We start from the raw sequence: 25,691 nt of genomic DNA on the forward strand, positions 1-25,691 counted from the left end.
GGCTGTGTGTCTTTCTGACACTTGAAACTCAGCATGTCAAAAGTGACTGACCTATCATTTCCCCAAAACGTACTCCTCCTCCTGGATGACCTAATCTGGTTAACGGCGTTGCCACTCATCCAATTTCAAGCCACAGGCATCCAAAAGGCATTTTAGATACTCTCCTCTCCTTCACCTCTGCATCTAATTCATCATTAAACTCTGTTCGTTCCACTGTTACACTCTCACTAAAATCTGTGCCCTCTTCATTCCCACGGCCACTGACAGAGCCCAGGTCCTCTTCATTTTTCTCTAAAACGATCACAGTTCCCACTGACTGGTCTCTCTGTCATTAGTCCCCTTGCTGCAACTTCGAGTGAGTCTTTAATTTGGTCTGATGCCCCTTCCACTGGTTGAGAAGTTCCCCACCTTGATGGAAGCAGAGTTCATTTCCCATCATAGACTTTGACATCCCTAATCCCGGCTCCTCCAACTTCCTTGCAGTTGGATCGAGGTAGGTCACCTTACCTCCATCAGAGACACTCACAGTGCCATCCGTCATGGCCGTGGGCAGCAGCACTGGCAGCACCCAAGGCCCAGTGCAGGTGGCAAAATGGGTTATGACATCCGGCACTTAACAGCTTCAACAGCCAGCACTTTCCCAGACTAGCTTTGTAGCATAATTTTGGCTATGGTCCTAGTTGCTGGCCATTTTCTGAGCCTGATTCTCCATCATCCCTAGTGCCTCTGGGAGCTCTCAAATGTCCTTCCGTATCTACTCTGCTGTAGAAATCAGCCAGCTCTTTGGTTCTCAGCTCTCATCATTATACCCCACTGTCCCTACCAGTGGGCCCACATCTTTTCCTTATTTGTTTTTAAAACCTTCCTTAAAAGCCTATCGTTTTATTGTAATGTCATCTGACATTTCTCTCTCATTTCATCAGCCAACAGAGCACTCTTCTAAGAGTCCATTGCCTGTCTTGTCTTTTTTTTTTTGCAGAGGAGGATTTGCCATAAGCTAACATTTGTTGCCAATCTTCCCCTTTTTGTTCCCCTTCCTTTATCCCCCTCAAAGCCCCAGTCCATACTTGTGTATAGTTATAAATTCATCTGGTTCTCCTATGTGAGCTGCCGCTACAGCATGGCTACTGACAGATGAGTGGTTTGGTTCTGTACCCAGGAAACTGAACCCAGGTTGCCGAAGCAGAGTGCACCCAACTTTAACTACTAGGCCATGAGGGCTGGCTCTGCCTGTCTTTTCTATTCCTTATTTTTGTCCCATGTTTTGATCAGGTACTTTTCAAATCAGAACTCACTAGAGAGTCGATTCCCTGTGTCATAACATTATTTTCTTTAGCAACTGCTTATTTTCCTCCAATTTGGACCAATTTTTGACCTACTGTTGGAACACTTTTTGAGGGCCTCTTGCTCCAGCTGACCCCACTGCCCTGTCCTCTAAACTGAGCCTTCACCCTATGGTGTGCAGAGCCTTACATGGCCTGTACCTTGACAGTGTATCCCCATTTCTGCTCATCTCTTTCCAGCCTTACTTGAGTCCCTCTGACCCCATCACAGTGCTGTGTTGTAGCTTCAGCTGGTCTTGTTTGGCCCTCTCTACTCCTTCCAAGAATACCTCCTGCCCGATCCATCAAGCTCCCCAGTCCTTCACCTCGGTGTTGGCCCTGAGAGGCTGGTCCTCCCCAGCCTCCTCCAGATAGAGCCTGGGCACCTGCCTCTCTTTAGGGCCCCCATCATGGAGGCTTCCTCTTTTCTTTGAACTTTGTGAAATCTCTCACAAAGTGAGGCCATATTTCTGCCTACATCCCAGCTATGATGGAGTCTGCAACAGCATGGTCACTTTTGCCAAAGCGTCCCCTTTCTTCCACTTTAGTAACCCCAGAAGTAACCCCAGAGCAGCAATTTTTCAAACTAATTGTGTCCACATTGTGCATCCTGAGACATGAAACCATCTATTACACAAAAGTAGAACCTATCATCCTATACTTACAGAAGAATTAAACTTTTTTCAGATGTCTTGATAATTAAATATTCTATTTTCTGCCGAACTAACTCCTCCTCCTGTAACTGATAGCCTCTATCTTGCTGAAAGATGCTGCCATCCAGTCAAACACGCTAGAAACCTTCAAGCCATCTTTAACGCCACCGTCACGCTCAAGCCTAATATCCATGTGGTCCATGTCCATGTCCCATCTATTCTACTTCAATTTTTTTTAAAAGATTTTATTTTTCCTTTTTCTCCCCAAAGCCCCCCGGTACATAGTTGTATATTCTTCATTGTGGGTCCTTCTAGTTGTGGCATGTGGGATGCTGCCTCAGCGTGGTTCGATGAGCAGTGCAATGTCCGCGACCAGGATTCGAACCAACGAAACACTGTGCCGCCTGCAGGGGAGCGCGCAAACTTAACCACTTGGCCACGGGCCCAGCCCCTATTCTACTTCAATTTTACATCCCTTAAATCTGCTCTCTCCCCTCTACCCAGTTTAAACCTTTACATCACCTGGATTGTTGAAATGGGTTCATTAATCCCCTCACCTACAAGCTTTAGGAGCCCAAATGATAGAAAGTATCATAAAAGAGTAATCCAGAAGGCCCAGTTCTATAGTAGCTAAAGATGCTGCCCCTTCAGCAAATTCACGTTCCCTGACTCTTCTGAGCTATTCTCAAGAGTCTGCAGAAGGAATGTCCGTTCATCCAAAGCTACGAAAATGGCGAAGACAGTGGAAGAAGGAGGTTACACCTGCCAGCTATTGTTTTAATTCCACTAATGTTTAAATCTCACCGAAGTTTTGAGCTTCTCAAAAATCAATTACCTGAAAGAGAGAACGACATGAAAACAATCTAACACTAATCAAATGATATAATAATTAGATGGTGGAACTTCAACAGGGTGGAATAATTATTTTTCAAAATCATGAAAACCAATAAGAAACACAGAAATGTGTTTATTATATGATGCCAAGACGAAATAGAATTATCATGGGTATAGTGATTGCAACAATATAAAAAATATACAACATGCAAAAATGAGATTGCAGTTAGACACATGAAATTATGGGTCATTTATAACCATTTTTCACCTATTCTTGCTATGTTTTTTCTTGCATTTAAAATGAGAAAAAAATAATCCCCCTAAGAAGCCAAACTGTCTACAGTCTCCAGAAGGCTCCACTTACCAAGATCAGTGACTCAATCACTTGAAAGTTTATCCTCGCGACTCACCGCTTCCGTAACACTCTCCTATGGACAATCTCATCTGATCGCCTAATTGCTCCTCCTAGCAGATCTTTGCTTTTGAACAAAGCCAATTGCTGGGCTCCTCGTCCCTACTCCCATCCCAGCTCATCTGAGAGACACCTGAGACTATATTTAGCTCCTTGTGTCACATTGTGAACCTCACTCTGTTCCTTCCTCACCCACTGTGTGTTGCAATAAAGATGGCAGAAGCTATAAGTCTTTGGAGTCCTCCTCTCTCCTCGCTTTACCTGAGTTTCCAAGCGTCTCCTCTGTTATCAATATATTTCACTTTGTTAACCCTGTCCTCCTGAGCATCCACCATTATCTATGTATTTTCACACTCCTACCCAGATTTCCTCCTAAGGCCGTCTTGATCCCCAGTGTCCCCCCTGCTGAGGTTAGGTTGAAATCCTGGCTCTGCTACCAACACATGCGGTGACTCTGAACAAGTTTCTGAGTTTGGGTTCCTATCGTAAAACAGGGATGAGAATGAAAATGGTATACCTGGGATACTATGAAGAGTGAGAAATAAAGAAAATTAGATTGCCCACTGAAATGAACATCAAACAGATCAGAGCTGGGATTCCGAGTCGGCAGACAGAGGGAAAGTGGATCCCAGGCAAGCAAGAAGGAATTGTAAACGGATTGAGGGTGTTAATATAGCCAAATAAATAATGTATTGACTTCTAAAAGGGATTAATCTTGGAAACCCAAAACTGGAGCATCGCTGAGGCAAAAATAGGCAGCACCCACCCCTGCTCCCTGCAGAGGCGGCAGCCTTGGCCAATAGACTTTGACTCTTACCAGCCCATTGGCAAAGCTCAGTTTGCAGATCTTAGCCTGATAACTTTAAATATTTGCATCATCTAACTAACTTTAAAGAACCCACTCTGACATCCCATTGTACTTAAAATCGAAACTTCTCACCGAGGCCAATTCATCTCCACGTGAGCTGGCCTCTGCCTTCCTCCCTGATCTCATCTGAGAACGCCATTCCCTCCTGTGTTCGCAGAGCTCCAGCCGCCCTGGAGGGAGTCACATCCGACCTGTGGCCTGGGCGTCCCCACACATCTGTGCACGGCTGGCCTCTTCAAGACTCAGAACTCACCTTTAGTGTCATCTCCCCAAGGAGGACTTCCCTGCCACTCTGTGGAAATGGCCACCCAGTTCACCCATTTTAACGTCTCCACAGCACTTAGTGCTCTCTAATTGTCTTGGCCACCATTGTGATTACTTGTTTACAGTCTGTTTACCCTCCTGGTTCTGAAGCTCCAGGAGAGCAAACACCTCATCTGTCCCGTTCGCCCCTGAATCTCCAGCACCTACCATAGTACCTTCATTGGTTGGATAAATAAAATGAAGGAATGAACAAATGAACTGCCCTTGCTTTCACTGTGCTCATACGGACCAAGCCAGCCGTCTAAGCAGGGTTTGGTGGTCCACTGGGAAAGAGTCTTAAACTGATGGTGTAGATGTGAGCACTTTTTCTGATCCCTGTAACAGAGTGGTTCACTTTGAAATTATTTTTGTGTTATTTTTTAATATATAAGACGAAGAGCCTGGCAGTTAGTGTTAGTGTTATTATTATCATTATCTACTATTCATTGACTGTCAATGATGTGCCAGCCATAGATGGGAACTTTATCGTCCACTTAATGGTCACAAAAATAGAATCTATGAGATGAGTGCTGTTACTGCCCCCATGATACAGATCAGAAAACTGAGGCTCAGAGAGCTTAAGTGACTGTGTAAGTTCTCGTTGTAGGACATGGCAGAGGCAGAATTTGAACCAGGGTCTGTCTGACTCCAAAGCTGCTGTGCTCCTCCCTAGGCGCACGGCTGACACCAAGCCCTCTCCCCCTTTCCACCCAGAGGATTCTGCTCACCCTCTCTTGGTCCTTGGCGATGATGATTCCACCTCAGCCCATCCCTTGCAGAGGCCTGCCCACCCTGCAGCGCCACCATCCAGATCCAGAGTAGGTAATTTTTTTATTTCAAATTGTGGCCAGATATTCCTTTTCAGATCTTTTCTCCTCAAAAGACATGACCTTTATAGGGAAAGAGAGAAGACACCGCCTGTTGTTTCTTGTTTGTTGGTTTGTTTACTTTGTTTTGTTTTGCTTTTTAGAACCTCAGTTCTTAATATATTGAAGGTCAGAGTTGAGTGTACGAATCAATAATAACACTGTTCATTAAATTGGGCCTTGGAGGAAGAGCCAGGTTCCCTGATTAATAAGGAGGCCTGACATTTGTATAGCCCTTAACTATTTACAAAGAGCTTTCACTCCATTATCTCATTTTTCCCGTACTCTAGGCCTCGGAGAGGCGGGTTGGGCCGATGGAGAGGAGGCAACGTGGAGGGAGATGAACCTGGGTCCACATCCCGGCCTACCACTGAGGAGCTGCGTGACCTTGGGCAGGTCACTCCCTGTGTCTGAATCTCTCACTTATCTTTTATTTTAAACTATCATACGATGAACTTGACTTTTAAAAAAATCTTAATGAAGAGCTTTATAAATTTTAACGTATATACAGATAAGTGTAATCACCACCACGAGAGGATAGAGCAGTTCCACCTCCCATAAACCCTCCCTCGTGCTCTCTCTTTACAAACATACTTTCACCGACCCCTAACCCCTGGCGACCACTGATCTGTTCTCCGTCCCTCTAGTTTGGTCTTTTCGAGAATGTTATATAATGAAGTCATACAGTATGTCACCTTTTGAGACTCGATTCCTTCATTCAACATATGCTTTTGGGATTAATCCACGTGGTCGTGTGTGGCTCGTTTGTCCCATTCTGTTCCATCATACAGATGCAGTGCAGTGTGTTCATCCAGTCACCCCTAGGAGGACATTTGGGTTATTTCCTATGTTTTGAGTCTCTTTTTTGTTGTTGTCTGGTTTTTCTTTTTACAAGTTTTTAAAAATTGTGGTGAAATACAACATAAAATTTACAATTTTAAGTATACAGTTCAGTGGCATTAAGTACATTCAAAATGTTGTAGAACCATCACCAACTATTTCCAGAACTTTTTCATCATCTCCAAGAGAAACGCTGTCCTCATTAGACACTAACTCCCCATTCTGCCCGCCCCCCAGCCCCTGGTAATCTCTATTGTACCTTCTGTCTCTATGAGTTTGCCTACTCTAGGTGCCTCATATAAGTGGAATCATACAACATTTGTCCTTTTGTGTCTGACTTACTTCACTTAGCACCATGTCTTAAAGGTTCATCCATATTGTAGCATATGTCAGAATTTCACTCCTTTTTAGGCTGAATAGTATTCCATTGCATGTATATACTACATTTGTTTGTGTGTTGATCTGTTGATGGATGCTTGGGTTTTTTTCCACCTTTTGGCTATCGTGAATGCTGCTGCAATGAACAGGTCTACAAATATCTCTTTGAGACTCTATTTCCAATCCTTTTGGGTATATACCTAGAAGTGGAATTGCTGGATCATATGGTAAATTCTATATTTAGCTTTTTGAGGAATTGCCAAATTGCCTTCCACAGGGGGTGTACTATTTTACACTCCCACTATCAAGTCATTCTAATTTCTTTACGTCTGTGTCAGTTCGCTTGGGCTGCTATAACAAAATATCATAAACTGGATGGCTTAAACAACAGAAATTTCCTTCTTATACTTCCAGACACAGGGAAATCCAAGATCAAGGTGATAGCAAATTTGGTTTCTGGTGACGGCTCTCTTCTGACTTGTAGTTGCCCAGCTTCTGGCTATGTCCTCACATGAACTTTCCTCAGTGTGTGCACTCAGTGAGAGAAAGAGAGCGAGGTCTGATCTCTCTTCCACTTCTTGTAAGGGCACTAATCCTACTGGACTAGGGCCCAGTCCTTATGACCTCATTTAACCTTAATTATCTCCTATATCCAAATACAGTCTCATTGGGGGCTAGGGCTTCAACATATGAATGGGGAGGTGGGAGCAGAGACACAATTCTGTCCATAGCAACATCCTTGCCAACACTTAATATTTTCCATTTTTCTAAATAATAGCCATCATAGGGAGTGTGTAGTGGTATTTCATTGTAGTTTTGATTTGCATTTCCCTAGTGATTAATGATGTTGAGCATCTTTCCATGCACTTACTGGCCATTTTTATATCTTCTATGGTAAACTGGCTATTCAAGTCTTTTGCCCATTTTTTAATTGAGCTGTTTGTTTTTTGATGATTTGTAGGAGTTCTTTATATAATCTGGATTTTAAATCCTTCTCAGAAATATGATTTGCAAAAATTTTCTCTCATCCTGTGGGTTGTCTTTTCACTCTCTTAATAATTTCCCTTGATGAACAAAAGTTTTTAATTTTGATGAAGTCCAATTTATCTATGTTTTTCTTTTGTTGCTGGTGCTTTTGGTGTCATATTTAAGAAACCATTGTCAAATCCAGGGTCAAGAATATTTGCCCCTGTATTTTCTTCTAAGAGTTTTATAGTTTTAGCTCTTAGATTTAGCTCTTTGACCTATTTTGAGTTACTTTTTGTATATGGTATAAGATAAAGGTCCAACTTCATTCTTTTTCATGTGGATATCCAGTTTTCCCAGCACCATTTGCTTGAGAGACTGTTCTTTCCCCATTGAATGGTCTTGGCACCCATGTCAAAAATCAATTGACCATATATATGAAGGTTTCTTTCTGGGTTCTCTATTCTAGTCCATTGGTCTACATGTCTGTCTTTACGCCTGTACCACACTGTTTTGTTTGTTAGTAGAGGATATTACCTCCCTCACAAGTTGTCATGAGGATGAGAGATAACGCAAGTGAAGTGCCCAGCCCAGAGCTTGGATCGTAGGAGTTGCTTAACAACCAGTAGCTCTCTTTAGGAGGAGGCCAGCTAGGTGCCTTCAGATTGAAAGGACCAGAGACTCACTCAGGTTCCCTCAGACGCACTGGGAAGTTCGGCTGACAGGAAGTCCTCCCCAAGCGTGCAATCAGCCTGGGGAGACTGGAATGCCGCTCAGGAGCCAAGAGGCCTTCATCTGGTTGTTCCTGAGCAAGTGTCCACTGCCTCTCAGCACCTGAAATAGATTTTCCATTTCTGCTTCTCTATTCTAGTGCTACTGTCTAAATTCAGATTCCCCCAAGGAAGCCCCTGAGACAAGAACTTGGGAGTTTATTTCGGAGGAGATTCCCGGAAGCACAGCGAGGGAGAGCGAAAGTGAGACAGGAAGCGAGAGGGAGAGGGAAGTGAGGAAAGCCAACAAGTGCTTTCATTGCCTCTGTGGGCAGCTGGCTCTCAGTCTCACTGGCGGCTGGCTGAGGGACCCACGCAGAGCACACTGCAGCCCTGGGGATCTATCCTCTGACTCCCACTGCCCTGGAGGTTTGAAATCTCTGGCCTTTCCAGGTTACTCTGCACAAGGGCTGAGCAAGTTGCCACAGCTCCAGAAAAAACCCTCAGGCTTAGAAGCAAAGCAATGAAGGTACTGGAGGTGAAAGCCGTCCATGTGCAGGGAGCCATCTCCTGCACCTGCAGGTGGACTAAGAAGGACCAAGGGGATACGGGACGGGGCACCAACGGCCTGTGCTTAACAACAGTTTCGCCGCCTTACTACTCACGACTCCTGCATGCTCAAAGCTTCTACTGCACCAGACTTATTCTTTTGGCCTTAATCTCTGCATATCTCTGGGTTTCTGTGTCACTCTGCTGCCCAAGTCTCCAGAGAAATCTTGCATTTAATCCGTCCTTGAGAGAAGCTTGGGTGGCTGGTTGAGTCACCATCTTGATTCAGCAGGGCTCTTCACACTAGCCCAAATGCCCTTGCCTCAGGCCCCGATCTTCCTTTGGTCCACATTTCTGAGGGCCAAAGAATAAAGCACAACAACTTGCTCATGAGAACCATTTCTGACACCTCCAGTAGGGGCTGTGGTGTGACAACACCCAGGGTCTCCCAGATTGCTCATCATTAGGAGTACAATCGTCCCCCTTTACAAATAGGGTTCACAGCATTTGAGAGACTTGCCGAAGGACACATGGTTAGTTAAGGGCAAACTTGGACTTGAGCACAATCTCCTGACTCCAAATTTCGTGTTCTTTCCACTCAATCATTTTACCTCTTACGCAGGGAACAAAATCTGGAAGTGTTGAGCGCTATGAGGATCTTCCTATTTGGTGTGTTATCTCACCATTGAGTGAGATCTGCCTAGGAATCCCAGACTTTCAGGGCTCTGGGTTCCTGGATGGCAGAGCACGAGATCGAGGGTAATACTACACTCAGGATAAACTCGCACCTTTTGTGGCAGACCAAATACCACCTTTTATGAAATTCTAGTTGAAGCAAGTGGTAGCAGACATCAAAGATTTCAGAACAATCTTTTGGAAGAGAAACATCTTTTGTGGGAGAAAAGCATGAGCTTGAGAAGGATTCTGTCCATTGCCTTCAATGTTCCTGAGAACTGGGGGAAAGCTGCTTGTATCAGCCACGTTTCTGGCAGCAAACAGCAGGAACCAACTGGCTAGCTTGTGCGGGAAAGAGATTTATTGGTAGGCTATCAGATGGCTCACGGAATGGCAGGAAGGCTAAAGAAGCAGATTAGAGAACAGGCTGGAACCAAGAGGAGCAACAGGTAGCCAAGACCAAACCACAGGAATGGTGGCTGGTATGCCACCCCTGGACACTCATTACGCCCTGCTGGGCTGGCGGCTCTGGGACACCTACTGCCCACTGCTGGGCTCTAACTCCACCCTCAACTCAGGAGCCTAGGACAGGCCTGGCCTGGGTCACGTGCCCGTGCTGGCTGCCCAGGGTGAGTGGAAGGGACTGATGTCTGATCTATCTCTGCTTCTGTGATGGGAGGTGGGGGCTTGAGATAATGTCCCAAACTGGAAGAGTGTTTAGAGGCTGGGCAGCCAAAAAGACAAATATTTTCAGAATTGCTGTTATTCAGCCTCAACACTGGGTACTCCCTGGTTCTTTTTCCTTGACACAGTGGTTCAAGCTTCTTCCTTTTAAAAACACTCTCCCTCATGAGTCTTCCTCCTGCAGCTCATCACCCTTTGCAGCCAGGTTTCCTGTCCCCACTCACAGTCCCCGCTTTGTCACTGTCCCTCCCAGTAGCCTGCCATTTCTTACCCACCACTCTACAGAAACTGCCCACCAAGGTGACCAGGAACTTCCGGATGACAAACTGACTTGTCACTTACAGTCCTTCTCTGTAAGAATTCAGACACTGCACTTGGTGAAACGCTCCACTCTCTAGTTATCTGACTCATTTCTTTTGTCACTGTTGTCACGTGTTATATAGTATGACAGGGGCAGATTCAAGTTTTACGGGGCCTGAAGCTTATGCATTTGGGAAGAACTTCTTTAAGGAAAATAAGACAAAGTTACATAGAGAAATTGCTAGAGCCCCGCCCTGAACATTCAAAGGAGCTGATGCAAGTGAGGGGCCCTGACACTTAAACTTCATAAACTTCACAGTGAATCCTTCCTGAGAAGAGACGAAGCAGCTGATGTAACCATTCTCCATCAATGGACATGACTGGTTTGTCGGCTTTTTGCCAAAAGTACTACAGAGAACATTCTTGTACGCAATTCTTTGAGAACCTGTGTAAGTATTTCTCTAGGATAGACAGAAAGAACTGGAACCTCTGAGTTCTAGGGCACGGGCTCTTTTCTTCTTGATTGATGGTATACTGCCAAGTTGCCCTCCAAATAAGTGTCACTAAATCCCCATCCAACCAGCAGTTGCTGTGGGAATTTTCTCACATCCTTGCCAGCACTGGATATCATAATCTTTTTGGGGTTTTGCCAGGCTGACAGGAAAAATTAAAAAATCATCTCAATATTGTTTTAATTCATTGTATTAGTTTCTAGGGCTGGTGTAACAAAGCACCACAAATTAGATGGCTTAAAAAAAAAAAAAAAAAGCAGAAATTTATCTCACAGTTCTGGAGACTAGGAGTCCAGTCCAAAATCAAGGTGTCGGCAAGGCTGAGCTCCCTCTGAAATCTGTACGGGAGGATCCTTCCTTCTCTCTTCCTAACTTCTAGTGGTGGCTGTCAATCTTTGGTGTATCATGCCAATTCTCTGTCTTCATATGGCAGTGTCTCTGTGTCTCTGTCATCACATGGCCTTCTTCTTATAAGGAGAACATTAGTCATATTGGATTAGGGACCCACGCTGCTCCAGTATGACCTCATCTTAATTAATTCCATCTGTGACAACCCTATTTCCAAGTAAGATCACACTCTGAGGTACTGGGGGTTAGAACCTCAACATATCTTTTTTGAGGGGATGCAATTCAACTCATAACATTTACGTTCCTCTGATTTCTAGGGATATTGGACATCCTTTCATATGTTTACTGGAAATTTGGATGCTTTCTTCTGCAAATCACCCTTTCATATCTGTTGCCCAGTTTTCTATTGGACTGTCATCTTCCTGTTTCTTTCAGGATCCTCTGCATTTTTCATGATGACTCTGTTTTACATGTGGCAAGGTTTGCTCTCTATCACACACGCTTTAACTTTGGTTTTGATGTCTGCCTTGACTCCTGTGACTCAAAACTCCCCGTGTTCCTCCTGCTTCTCTGATTCAGCATCTATCTTCCTCCTCTTCCTCTTCCTCTTCCCTTGAAGTCTTCCCCGTCTCATAAGTGGCACCACATCCATCTATGCTCGAGCGGGAAACATGGGCATCTCCTTTGATCTTCCTTCTCCTTCATCTGACTTATCACTTATGACTTAGCCTCTTAAATACTGGTCAAATCCATGTCTCCATCTCTCCCACTGGTCTAATGTGCCATCGTCTCTCACCTAGACCCTTGCCAACAGCTTCGCCGGTTTGCCCGCTTCTGTTCGGCCCCCTCCAATCCACTCTGTCAGGATCTTGTCACATCTTCCTGCACAAAGCATCAGTGGCCCACAAGGCCCTGCCTGGTCTGACAGGAGCCTCTTTCTCCCCTGTAATAGTCTCCACAGCTCTCCAGCAAGATCAGCCTTCAGAGCGAACCTCCCCTGCTCCTTATTTCCTGGAGGCCTTTTCGCTTACGGCTCCTTCTCTCCTGAAAGCTTCTATCCCCATGCCACTTCCTTAAGATACCATATGTCATTTTCTCAGGCAAGAATGACCTTTCTTCACCCCCAAGCTCAAGTTCAGGTACAGTCCCCCCACCTGAACCCAGGTTCAGCCAGAGGAACAGCGATGTACAGCCAGCCCTGGACGCCGAAATACAATCCACGAGCCGGGGTGGAGGTGGGAGCTCCAGGCCGGCTTCCTTCTTCTTTTCAGAGATGAACAGAGGCTAAGGCTGCGGAAGGCAGAAACTTGCCCCTGCCCTTTAGGAAAAGGACTTGTCTGTTATTATGCTGAGAAACGCGTGCTCTCTTCCTGCCCTGCCCAAGATCTGCTATTACCCAAAAAAGAAAATATTCACTGATACACTCTTCACTGCTGCTCCTCCTTGACTCTCCAGCTAACGGAGAGGATTAATTGCCTTAGGGGAGAATTAGAATTGCTGTAGCAGGAATGCATACAATGAAATGGCCAATGTTCACCTTTTGACTTTCAAAATGAGCTCCTGAGGCCCACATCTTATAAAATAGCCTTCTTTAGTTTATCTGTTTATTCAAAAAATATTATTAAGCCCCTTCAGTGAGCTGGGAGCAGTGTGAGGTGTGGCAATCCAGCCATGAAAAAGGTGGAGTTTTGCACACATGCCCTCCAGAGAACCCATTCCAGTGGAAAGAGAAAATCATCAAATAAGCAAGTAAGTATAGTATTGATTTATCTGAAGTACATTGATGTATATGAAGAAAAACAAAGAATAAGGGGCAGAGTGGAAGAAGGGGCTATTTGAGGCAGGATGGCCAAGGAGGGCCTCTCTGAGAAGGTGGCATTGGAGCAAGGCCCTGAAGGTGGCAGGGAACGTGCACTCCAGGCAGAGGCCGGAGTTGAGGACAGACTTGAGTGTTTTTGAGAAGAGCTGGAAGCCAGTGTGGCTCAGGTGGGGTGAGCAACAGGTGAGCTTAGTGGGAAATGAGGGCAGAGGGCAGCCAAATCCTGCAGAACTTGGAGTCATGGGCTTGGAATTCTATTCCAAAGACTTTGGGAGGCCAAAGGAGGGGAGTAATTGCTCTGAGCCAGTTGTAGAAAATTCACTCTGGCCGTTCCATGAAAACAGACCGTAGACGTGGCAGCAGGGAGAGTGGGTAGGAAGCTGTGCTGGGCCCAGGCGAGAAGTGACTGCAGCGACAACTACAGCAGCAGCGGTGAAGGCCGTGAGCTATGTTCACTTCTAGGTGGATTTTGAAGCTAGAGCTTTTAGCTCTTGGTGATGAGTTGGATAAAGGAGGGTAAAGGAAATAGAGGTTTCTAGGGTGGCTTTTAAGTTTTTGTCCTAAGCAACAGGGTCAATGGTGGTGCCATGTACTGAGGGAATAGTGGATTTGAGGGTTCACGCCTTCCATTTTGAAAGGTCTTTTAAACACCCAAGTGGAGACGTCCATCAGGTGCACATTGGGAGTTCTACGGGGAGGCTGGAGGTGAAGGTCTGACTGGGAACTCATTGGAAGAGAGTATTTCAAGGCATGGGATTGGGTCAGGTCACCTACGGCGTGAGTTTCAACAGAGAAGAGAAGGAGTTCAAGGAACACGTAGAGGACAGGAGACCATTATGCCCGACACTGCCCCAAGCTCACATCTCCCAGACCACCCCTCATCACCTGGACCCCAGCCCCACATGGCTCTGAACATCCCCTCATCTGCCCCAGTCTCATACTCATCCCAACCTGCCAAGTGCTCCCACCGTGTCTTGGGACCCACAGCCTGCCCTCAGTAAAACCCTCTTTAGCCCAACCTCTTCTCTGCTAACCTGACTCTCCCCTGAGGACAGCATTTCCTTTCAGTCCTTAAATGGGGACTGTTTTTCCCTCCAAGTTCCAGGTACCGAAGAGCTGGAGGTAGGATTACCATGCTGCTCGTTGCCTCTTCCTGACCATTGTTCCTCTCTCCTTCCTCAAACCTCCCAACACCTTTGGTACACAGGCCCTTAGATGATCTCCCTGGTTACAGGCCACCTGCCTTCCTCTCGGGCATTCTAACTCATCCCCAGGGCTCACTCTCTCTCTCTCTACCTTTAATCCTTCCCATCTTCTTTCTTCAAGATTTCTGCATTCGTGGAGACAGTCCATCCAACCCCTAAACTCTCAGTTCCTTGACTTCCATGCTGCCAAGGATTTGTTCTTGGGCCATCAGTTACCTTTGTCATACCCTAGACCTTGTCATTAGCAAGAACAGCACCACTTCCAGAACTTCCATGTCAAACATCCCAGTCTTGGGCTTCCACCTCCAACTATAATCCTAGCTCCTTCCTTTAGCCTGAGATGGTAATTCTTTCTCATGTTTGGAACTCCTAAGCCACTGGCTCTCCATCTTTTAACTGGTCATCTCTTCCTTTCCTAGCCTTACATCCCTCCTTACACATGTTAGATTCGTGGTCTGTTGTTTTAACCTATTCCTTACCGAACAGCTGAATATGGCTGGAGGAAAACACTCAGCTGTGCTGAACGTTCTCCCTTGGACTGTATCACACAAAACTCAAGTAGGGCCTGAGTGCTGCTCAGCAATGCAACCCCCACCCGAAGTGCTGGTCCGTTTCTTCTCCCACCTCTCCTAGAGGTAGAGAAATAATCAGCACTAAACACAGCCTCCTCCTTGGCACTCGTTCCTTAGGCGTCACGTCCGGATGAAGTGGGCAGGCTGTCAGGACAGGCAAGGAGATCTGAGGGCTGTCTACCCATCCCGCTGTGGGAAGTGCTGAGGCTAGAGTTTTGATTTGCACAAGTTGGGCTTTGAGTCTAGAGAGGTAGCCCATGAATGGGGAAGGATCTGGTATTTATCCATCAACAGTAGCGTAGGAAAAGAAGGGATAAAGGGTTAGGCTTCACCTGGAGCGAGAGAGGAGATAATATCTGGGGTACGGGTGGAGAAAGAGAGTTGAGAGGGGTTTGGTGGTGCCTTCCTGACTCAGGAGAAGAGCAGGACTTGGAATCCTCTCTGGAGGCCAGCACTCCACAGGGGAGCTGAACCAGCTCTTGGGGCTATCAGCCACCAACCACTTGAGTGAGCACCGCATGCGCATTTCACCCATGTCAAGGAAGACTGTGAGCTGTGCGTCTTGCCCTCAGAGGAGGGCCTCCCATCACCAGCTGCCTGCACAACACTCACTGGCTGCCCAGCTGGTGATAACCTTCTGCCTCGAAGCCTCACTCAGTCCATCCAAAGTATTTCGTGTAAACAACAGCCCACGACACACATAAACACTCCCCCAAACAGGGAGGGTCTCTGGACACCTAGGGGGCTCATGGTAGTAGAAGGCTCCCAGAATTTGTTCTTGGGGGAATCTATGCAGAACTAGTTAGGGATTATTTCCCTTTGTAGAGACAGTGGTGATACCTACGCCCACTTAGCTTTTAAGGGTCATGCTCTTTTTGGAGGGGTGAGGCAGGTAGGAAAGGCACCAATCTTATTCAATTCTTTCCCTAAGTGAGGTGTGTAGCGGAGCTTTCTAAACCCTCTCTGCACACAGCGTCTCCTTCATCCACTCACTTAGCTCCATCCTCACTGCCACTTACCTCGTCGTTTATTCTCTCTCTCAGGTCGCTTGCTCACCAGTCTCTTTGGCTGACTTACTTGCGATCCACCATTCTGAAACCCAGTCCTCATTATGTCACTCTCTTGCTTTCCTTCCGGGTTGGCAAACTTTAGTCTGCAGGCCCAGCCCAGCCTGCTGCCTGTTTTTTTTTTTTATAGCCCATGAGCTAGGAATGGTTTTTACGTTTTTAAGTGGTTGGAAAAAATTCAAAAGAAGGATAGTATTTCAAGACCTATGAAAATTATGTGCAATTTGACCTTCAGTGTCCATAAATACAGCTTTATTGGGACACAGCCACACTAATTTGTTTATGTATATCTACAGCTCCTTTCATGCTACACCGGCCCAGTCGAGAAGCTGCAGGAGGCTAAAATGTCTACTATGTGGCTCTTTACATAAAAAATTTGCCTACCTCTTCTTTAGGTCACACAGGTACCCCTATCTCCTCCAAAATAAAATCCAAACAACAAACTCTTCAACTTGACCTTCATAACCTGTCACCCAGTTCAACCTCAGAAACATTGAACTGCTAGCAGTTTCGCAAATTCTGAGATTCCGCTCACTTTTTAAAATGCCCTTGCTCCCCTTCTCTGCTTGGCCAACTTCTACTTACCCTTTCAGGCTCTACCCTGGCATCACCTCCTCCAGGAAGGCCTCTTTGACCCTCCCCAGGCTGGATTAAATGTCTCTCCTGTGAGTTCCCACAGATCCCTCTAACATATCACCTGCCACAGGGCAGGCCCACAGGGGGTTAGCTGCTGCAGAGAGGCCAACAAACTAATGATTCAGAAGTGTCGGTCGATTGAGTGATAAGGAGATTAGTGGTGACCTGAAAGAAAAGTTTTAGTGGAATTTGGAAGCAGAAGCCAAGTTGCTTTGGGGAGCAAGTGGTGTACGAGGAAAGTGAGGCAGCCAGTGTAGATAACGCTTTCACAAAGTGCTTTGGCTTAGGAAGGGAAGAGGCTAGTTGCTAGAAAAAGACACAAGATGGAGGCAAGGAGGTAGATGTGTGAGGATTTTTGTTTGCTGTTGCCAAGGAATCAGCAGAGAGAGAGATCACAGAATCCTGAGACAGCATCTAGGAGCCAAAGGTGGAATTTAGGGTATGGGATCCAGCAGAGTGGGGATGATTGGCCTTAGAAGGTGTCTCAGTCCATTGGGACTGCTGTAACAGAATGCCGTAGACTGGGTAGCTTCTAAACAACAAACGTTTATTTCTTGAAGTTCTAGAGGCTGGAAGTCCACTGGCAGATTCAGTGTCTGTGAAGGCCCTCTTCCTGCAGACTGCCCCACACCGGGGAAGGGCTAGGGACCCCTCTGGAGCCTCTTTGATGAGGGCATTAATCCCATTTTTGAGGGCTCTGCCCTCGTGACCTAACCACCTCCTGAAGTCTGCACCTCCTAATCCCACCACACTGGGCATTAGGATCTAACATATGGGTGCTGTGGGATACAAACATTCAGACCATGGCAAATGGAAAAAGGACATGTCCTCCCTTCGTGAGGCGATGAGTGCAATCAGGCGGGCACCTTGATAGCAGGATGACGACAGAGTTCCTGTCCTTTCTGAAGGCTTCCGGTTTCTGTGTGTAATAGAAGACGAGGTCAGAGGTTTGGGGCAAACGGAGAGGGTTTTAAACAGCCACTGTGGAAGATGGCAGGGTGAGCTGATGAGCAAGGCGGAGCAGTTGGTGTGTGGTATTGGGGAGCCCAGTTGCTGTTGACGTCCATGAATTAATGGCACCAGACTCTGTGGTGACATGACTTTCTCCAGCAGAGCTCAGAGCCAGCTATACCCAGGAGAAGAAGGACAATCAGACTGACCCGAGTTGGGGTTTCCTGGCAGGTACAACAGAGAGACAGGTCAAGAGAAGTCAGGATGTTATCAAGAGAGTGGTTAAGGTGAGATATTGTGGGATCCACGAGGGAGGGGAAGGAAGTGAAGACAGGAGGAGTGAGGTTAAAGATCAGCTTGAGGTAAAAGAATGGGAAGTGTGAGTGATAAACAAACAGTGGAAAGTAGAGGCCGCAGTGAGAAAGGGCTACCTGAATTTCATAACTCAGGGCTGAGATTGTAAGATCCGATGTTGCCCCTGCTAACGGGCATCTGAGACGGAGGGAGGTGACATGACTGAGGGAGAAGAAAGGCAAGGAGCGGAGCAGATGAGTGGTCTGTTGTGTGGCACAAGCATGGCCATAAAGACTGCAGAACAAAGGAGCGACTGGGGAGGTGAGGAAAATAGAAAGCAAGTCTGGGTCTCAGGCTGCCAGTGAATGAGTATAGCTGAGAGACGGGAACTGCAGAGGAGACAGGGTCTTTAACAGCAGTAGAGGAGAAAGGTCTGGAAGAAGCCTTGGGGTGGTTGCAAGAGGGGCAGGGAATGAGGAAAAAGGAACAGCCCGAGGGAAGGGTGCTGGGAAGTGGTGACCTCAGAGGAGAGTGTCATTTCACTTCCAACAGAGGTTCCAAATCGGTAGCCTACCCATCAAACTTGTTTGCTTTGCTTGCTCAAAAATTAAGTCAAAATGAAAAATATCGGGGGTTTCTCACAAAGACCCAGATTGCTGGCCTCTTTCTATTTTGTTTCTGAGATACAATACCCATACCTTAAAATTCACCATTTTAATGCGTACAATTCACTGGTTTTTAGCATATTTGTAAAGTTGTACAATCAACATCATTATCTAATTCTAGCAGATTTTCATCATCCTCCAAAGAAAGTCTGTACCAGTTAGCAATCACTCCCCATTTCCCTTTCTCCCCCTAGCCCCTGGCAACCACTAATCCATTTTCTGTCTCTGTGGACTTACTGATTCTGAACATTTCACATGAATGAAACCGCACAATAAGTGGCCTCTTATGTCTGGCTTCTTTCACTTAGCGTAATATTTTCAAGGTTCGTCCATGTTGCAGCATCAGCACTTTATTCATGTTTATGGCTGAGTAACATGCCATTGTATGGATATACCACATGTTGTTAATACGTTCATCCATTAATCGACTTTCAGGTTGTTTCCACTTTTTGCACATAATGAATTTTGCTGCTCTGAACACTCAAGTTCTTGTGTGAATTTCTCTTGTTTCGTTCTCTTGGGTAGATATCTTGGAGTGGAATTGCTCGGTCATATGGTAACTCTGCGTTCAACTTTCTGAGGACCCATAAACTGTTTCCACAGCACTGCACAATTTCACCTTCCCTCCAGCAGTGGATGAGGGCTTCTTGCCTCTCCTGAAACATCTGAAGGTCTGACCTCCTGGGCCCACATTCCTGCGTGCCAGCAGTCCCCCTGAGCCGGGTCAGGGCACAGAGACTCTCCAGCTTGCCTAGTTCTCACCATGCACGGTGCAGGCACAGGCACTGACCCCTTGTCGCTAGCCCTTCACATTTCACACATTTTCCTTACCTGTCAGGCCCCAGCGTAAACCTTAGGCTGCGCCCAGAGACGAGTGAGAGGGTAGGTGATGTTGTTGACCAAGAAGCAGCTTTCCAAAGGGCCAAGTACAAGGTTTCAGGAAGGTGGAGAGCAGAGGGCTGCTAAGACAAGAGCGGAATTACAGAGCAGTGTGGAGAAAAAGATGGCCAGAGGAGCTGATATTTTTGGGAGTGACCGAGGATAACAGGTATGTCGGGATGAGCATCCTAGCCTCGGCCTCTGAGGCTGCGGCCAGGCAGCTCCTAAAGAGGATCTGGCGGAGATGGAAGGACCAGGCCTCCGGGCCCTAGAGCTCAGTGACTTAGTGGCTCAAGGGGGAATTTGTCTCAATCTACATCAGCACTGCCCAATAAAAACAGAATATAAGCCATACACGTTATCAAACTATTTTTATCTTTGCCAATCCTTAAGTCTAAATGGTATCTCATGGTGGTTTTAATTTAAGTGAGGTTAAGCATCTTTCAATATATTTAAGAGCCATGTTAATTTCCTTTTCTGTGAACTCTTTGTCCATACCCCGTGACGGTTTTTCTTTAGGATTTTAGTCTTTTGCACTTTGACTTACATGAGTTGTTTTTATCTACGGAAATTTGTCTGTCATATGTGGTACAAATATTATTGTTCGGTTTGTTGTCTTTTGATTTTATTTTTCCATGGAAAATTTTAAAACTTTTATTGTGGTCAAAGTTGATGACTTCTGAGGTTTGAGTTATGCTTAAATAAGCCCATCCCACTGTAAGATCATAAATTTTTTTTAATTTGATACTTTTATGGTTGCATATTTTAGATTTATATCTTTGAGCTGTTTGAAGCTTATTTTGGTGTCAGTAATGCGGGAAGGATACAAATGCATTTGTTTCCAGATGCTAGTCAATATTCCCAGAACAATTTATGTCTAATCTATTATTTCCTGTGTGTCTTTGGATCTCTTCTTGGACTTTGTATTCTATTCTACTCTATTGACCTGTCCACTCATGCTCCCAAACAGAAGTGTTTTAATAACCATCATTTTACACTATATTTTAATACCTGGTTGAGCTAGTCCCCATCTTTATTCTTCTTTTTAAGAATTTTCTTAGCTTTTAAAAACTAGCTTTTCTGTTTCTTTTGGGGAGCCCATATTAAATTTATAAATTAATTGAGAAAGAATTGACCTCTTTCTAATATTGATTTCCCTCTTTGGTTATACAAAGCTAAATACTGTATAATTTATTCTGCTCCTTGATTTTTTTCACCAAACAATATATCCTGGAGATCTTTCCCTCTCATGTCATAGTTTCCTTATGCTTTTGTATAGCTGCATAGTATTCCACTGGTAGCCACACCTTAGTCTATTCAACTGGTCCCTCATAGATGAATTAGGAAAGGTCGCCAAGTATAAGGAAGTGTCATTAGAGACTAAGGCCAAGATTATCCACACCCTCATATCCCCAATTACTATGTATGGGCACAAAAGCTGGACAGTGAAGAAGGCTGACAGGAAAAAACTGATTCATTTGAAATATGGTGTTGGAGGAGAGCTTTATGGATACCCTGGACTGCCAGAAAGATAAACAAGTGGATGTCAGAGCAAATTAAGACTGAACTGTCGCTGGAAGCAAAAGTGATCAAACTGAAGCTGTCCTGCTTTGGGCACATCAGGAGAAGGCAGGATTCTTTGGAAAAGACAATAATGCTGAGAAAAGTAGAAGGCAGCAAGAAAAGAGAAGACCAAATATGAGATGGATTGACTTGGTAAAGGAAGCCAGAGGCATGAGTCTGCAGAAGCCGAGTAGGACTGCTGAGGACATAACATTGCAGGCATGACTCATTTACAGGGTGGCCAGGACATCACAACAACATAGATGAGTACTTATTCTCTGCTGTTACAGACGTGACTCATTTTATGTGCACACACCGGGCTCAGTTCCCCTCCAGAGACTTTGTGTTCCCTCCTCACATCCCCATTTTCACATGGCTCCCCCCCTTACCTCCTTCCTTCTCCAAGGGGCCCATCCTGACCACTCAGTTTTCTCAGTCTCCCTGTCCCGCTCAATTTTTTTCTGATGGAAATCATCATCTTCTAACACACTTTATCATTTACTTTTAAAATTATGTTTATTATCTGTTTTCTACCACCAGACTGTAAGGGTTTTGTTGTTTTTGTTTTTGATCAATCTGTTTACTCATTTGTATTCTTGCCACTCAGAAAGCTATCTGACATTGAACGAGTGAGCATTCAGTAATACTTGCTAAATGAATGAATGAACAAATACACAAGTATATCAGTAAGATAAATTCCCAGAACTGGGATTTCTGGGTCAAAATGTAAATCATCCATTATATTTCCAAACTAATCTTTTTTGTAGACAGTAAGGCTATTGATTTTTGCATATTAAATTTGTACTCAGACACCTTATTGAATTCTCTTTGCACTACAGTTTTTTTAGTTGAATCTCTTAGGTTTTCTAAGATATAATTGTAACATTTCACCTGTAAATATATCTCCTCTTTTTCAATCTTCATACCTCTTTCGTTTGTTCATTTGTTTAATTACATTGGTAAGTACCTCTAGAACAATTTTTTTTTTAAAGATTGGCACCTGAGCTAACAACTGTTGCCAATCTTCCTTTTTTTTTTTTTCTGCTTTTTCTCTCCAAATCCCCCCAGTACATAGTTGTATATTTTAGTTGTGGGTCCTTCTAGTGGGGCACATGGGACGCTGCCTCAATGTGGCCTGATGAGCAGTGCCACATCCGCTCCCAGGATCCGAATTGGCCAAACCCTGGGCCGCTGCAGCGGAGCGCATGAACTTAACCACTCAGCCACGGGGCCAGCCCCTAGAACCATTTTAAAGAAAAAGAGACGGTAAGGGCCAGCCCTGTGGCCGAGTGGTTAAGTTCGTGTGTTCTGCTTTGGCGGCCCAGGGTTTCTCTGGTTGGCATCCTGGTCGAGGACATGGCACCTCTTATCAAGCCATGCTGAGGCGGCATCCCACATAGCAGAGCCAGAGTCACTCACAACTAGAACATACATACAACTATGTACTGGGGAACTTTGGGGAGAAGAAGAAGGAAAAAAAAAACAAACAAAGAAGATTGGCAACAGATGTTAGCTCAGGTGCCAATCTTGTTAAAAAAAAAAAAGTGAGGGGCCGGCCCTGTGGCCAAGTGGTTAGGTTCACGCTCTGCTTCGGTGGCCCAAGGTTTCACTGGTTCGGATCTTGGGTGTGGACATGGCACCAGCTGTCAGGCCATGCTGAGTCGGCGTCCCACATGCCACAACTAGAAGGACCCACAACTAAAAATATACAGCTATGTACCAGGAGGCTTTGGGGAGAAAAAGGAAAAATAAAATCTTTAAAAAAATAAATAAGTAAATAAATAAATTTAAAAAGTGATGGTAGTGGATATTCTTATCTTGTCCTAACTTAAATGAGAATGCTTTCAGTATTCTAGCATTTAATTCTTACAAATTGGCTTTTGGGCTTGAGGTATAAGTTTGTGTGTGTGTGTGTGTGTGTGTGTGTGTGTAACAGTATTTTAAGGATGTATTCTCATTGTTAAGGAATTTTCCTTCTAAATCAGGCATAGATTTTTGAATTTTATCAAATACCTTTTCAGCATCTATGTAATAATCATGCAATTTTTCTCTAATGATTTATCAATACGGTGAGTAATATTAACTGGATTCTTGATATTGAGCCTTTTGGTATTCCTGTATGCCCCTGCTTGGTTGTGGTATATAATTTTTTTATGTGCTGCTGGATTTTATTTGCTAACATCTGGTTTATACTTTTTGCTGTTACATTCATAAATGAGACCAGTCTGTAGTGTTCCCGTCTTGTGCTATCTTTGATAGATTTGGGTACTGATAGATAATATTCATAAAAGGAATTTGGAAGAGTTGACCTGGCTTGGCAGTTAAGACAATGAATTCTGGAACTAAACTCACTAGGTTCAAATTTGGATCTGCCATTTACTAGCTGTGTAGCCCCAGACTAGTTATTTAACTCCTTTTGCCTCAGTTGTTCCATCTCTAAAATGGGGACAATAATTGATCTTCTTCACAGGATTATTGTGAGAATTAAATGAATACGATGCTTAGAACTGTACCTGCCATGAGGGGACTCAATAAATGTAGCCGCTTTATTATTATCATCATTTCTAGGATCTTGAACCATTTGAATGGTACTTTTATTCATCACTCCTTAAAGTTTTTTTTTTAAATGTTGGCACCCGAGCTAACATCTGTTGCCAATCTTCTTTTTTTTTCTTTTCTTCTCCCCAAAGCCCCCCAGTACATAGTTGTATATTCTAGTTGTAGGTCCTTCTGGCTCTGCTGTGTGGGACGCCGCCTCAGCATGGCTTGATGAGCGGCACTAGGTCAGCATCCAGGATCTGAACCAGTGAAACCCTGGGCCACCAAAGCAGAGCGGGCAGGAACTTAACCACTCACAGGGCCGGCCCCTCCTTAAAATTTTGATTGAATTCACCTGAAGACTTGTTTGGACCTGGTCCTTTTTTTCCCTTTCCTTTGTGGGCAGAAGAATAGCTATTTGGTAATGTTTTCATTTTCTTACGTGATATTTGGTCTGTTTAGAATTTAATTGTCTTCAAGGATCAACTTTCTTAATTTATGGTTCCCTAGAAAACCATTCCTTTAGTGCTGGCTTTCTCATTTACTTGCATAATCCTCACAATTCTTTTAAGGCTCTTTGTAGCTGTGGTTATTTCCTCATTCTTATTTTTTGTTTTATTTGGAATGGCCTTAAGAAGCTATTTTCAATATTTCAACAAGCCCAAACCCTACTAGCTCGTACTACTTAGCGAAACTGTCAAGTTCCCGACTTTGGGTTAAAACGCTACCAAACCGGTTGGGGGAATGGTGGGGAACGGTGGTTATCTCCTGCTGATCTGAAGCTCGTGGTGGCTCTGTAATTGTTGATGTATAAAGAGTGGAGTTACAATTTAGTTACTGCTTAGAGGCAGATGTCCTCAGTAGATATCATTTTTTAAACCATGGATCTGTGGTGAAGGTGACAGTGGTGGGACAAACAAAGGGTCCTTGGTCAATAACAATAAGGTAAGTGAGGAAACCTCTCCTCCAGCTCTTTGCTGCTTTGTGTTAACCCTTGTCAGCTTGGACAGAAAAGCCTCACCTAGTTTGGCAGGAAAAGGGTTCCCTGGTTTTGTCCTGGATTGCCTGCAGCTGTTAGTTCTATACGTTCAGTTACCATGGCAACCATGGAGTGTCCCGGAGCTCTGATAACTTTGGGCAGTCTGTTTACTTAGAGCAGGGTGAACTTGGATGAAGGTGTGGGAGAGTGGAAAGAGCTTGGTGTGACTCACCCATTCATTCTCTCGGCATTGGGATACCTACGTGATCAAGGCAGAGAAGAGCCTAGCAAGAATTACAGATTGTGAGAGTCAGGCAGACATATATTCCACTGACCCCCATGCCTTTTAATAGCTGTGTGTCAGCCCTGTCACTAAACCTCTCTGAATCTCAACTGCAAAATGGAACTACTAACACCTGCTTTGCAGGGTGCTAGAACGTCCGAGAGGCTCCTGGACAGAGGAGGTGCTAGATAAACGTCGGTCCCTTCCTCCTAGTCCCAGCTCAGCCGTTTACTGGCTGTGTGACTCGAGAGAGGGTCTTTATCTTCTGAGAGCCTCTGTTCCTCATAGTTGATCTCTAAAGACCCTTCCAGCTCTGCAAGTCTTGGACTGAAGGGTTAAATATGGAAGCTCAGAGAAGCCAGCTCGGCTCCTGCTTCCTCCCCAAGCAGAACAAACCCGGAAATACAGGCTCCCTCTGACAACAGCAGCCCCCAGCCACAGGTTTCCAGGGCAGGGCTGACTTCAGATGTGAATCCCATGCTTGTCAGACCAGATTTCCTGGTTTGGGGTTTCGGAAATCCAGTTGCCCTATACTTACCTTGCAGGGGGACACATCCCTTGGCTTCTCTTCTCAAAGTGGGCTGGAGAAGCCCTGAGAGTCCTTCACAGGCCACAGACTGCTGGCCTTCATGGAGAATAGCAGTGGGAGTCACTGTACAGGGTACAATGCCACCGAGCCTGACATTAGGTTCTTCAGAGAGGTGTTTTTGTTTTTTCAATTGAAATGAAATTCACATAACAAAATGTTAACCCTCCTAAAGTGTACAATTCAATGGCATTTAGTACATTTTCAATGTTGTGCAACCATCACCTCCATCTAGTGTCAAAACATTTTCATCACTTCCAAAGGAGACCCTGTACCCATTAAGCAGTCACTCCCCATTTCCCCCCAACCTCTGGCAACCAGTAAGCTGTCTTCTGTCTCTATAGATTTACCTATTGTGGATATTTCATATGAATGGAATCATACAATATGTGGCCTTTTGTAGCTGGCTTTTTTTTTTGTTTTTGCTGAGCAAG

At 45.0% G+C, this 25,691-nt stretch overlaps 1 long non-coding RNA gene across 2 annotated transcripts; it reads right to left on the reverse strand.

Moving 5' to 3' along the window:
* Nucleotides 1–5,120: 5,120 nt before the first annotated feature.
* Nucleotides 5,121–24,500, reverse strand: LOC111771100 (uncharacterized). Of its 2 annotated transcripts, XR_011433457.1 has the most exons (4): nt 24,431–24,500; nt 19,261–19,388; nt 5,954–6,079; nt 5,121–5,282 (listed from the first exon to the last, which is right to left on the reverse strand). It is a non-coding gene; the product is annotated as an uncharacterized lncRNA (long non-coding RNA). The 2 variants fall into 2 exon arrangements; XR_002804752.2 differs by lacking the exons at nt 19,261–19,388; nt 24,431–24,500 and adding an exon at nt 15,836–15,942 and having other exon boundaries at nt 5,149–5,282.
* Between the last annotated feature and the right edge of the window lie 1,191 nt (nt 24,501–25,691).

Source organism: Equus caballus, chromosome 28 (assembly GCF_041296265.1).
Source record: "Equus caballus isolate H_3958 breed thoroughbred chromosome 28, TB-T2T, whole genome shotgun sequence".
Classification (NCBI taxonomy): domain Eukaryota; kingdom Metazoa; phylum Chordata; class Mammalia; order Perissodactyla; family Equidae; genus Equus; species Equus caballus.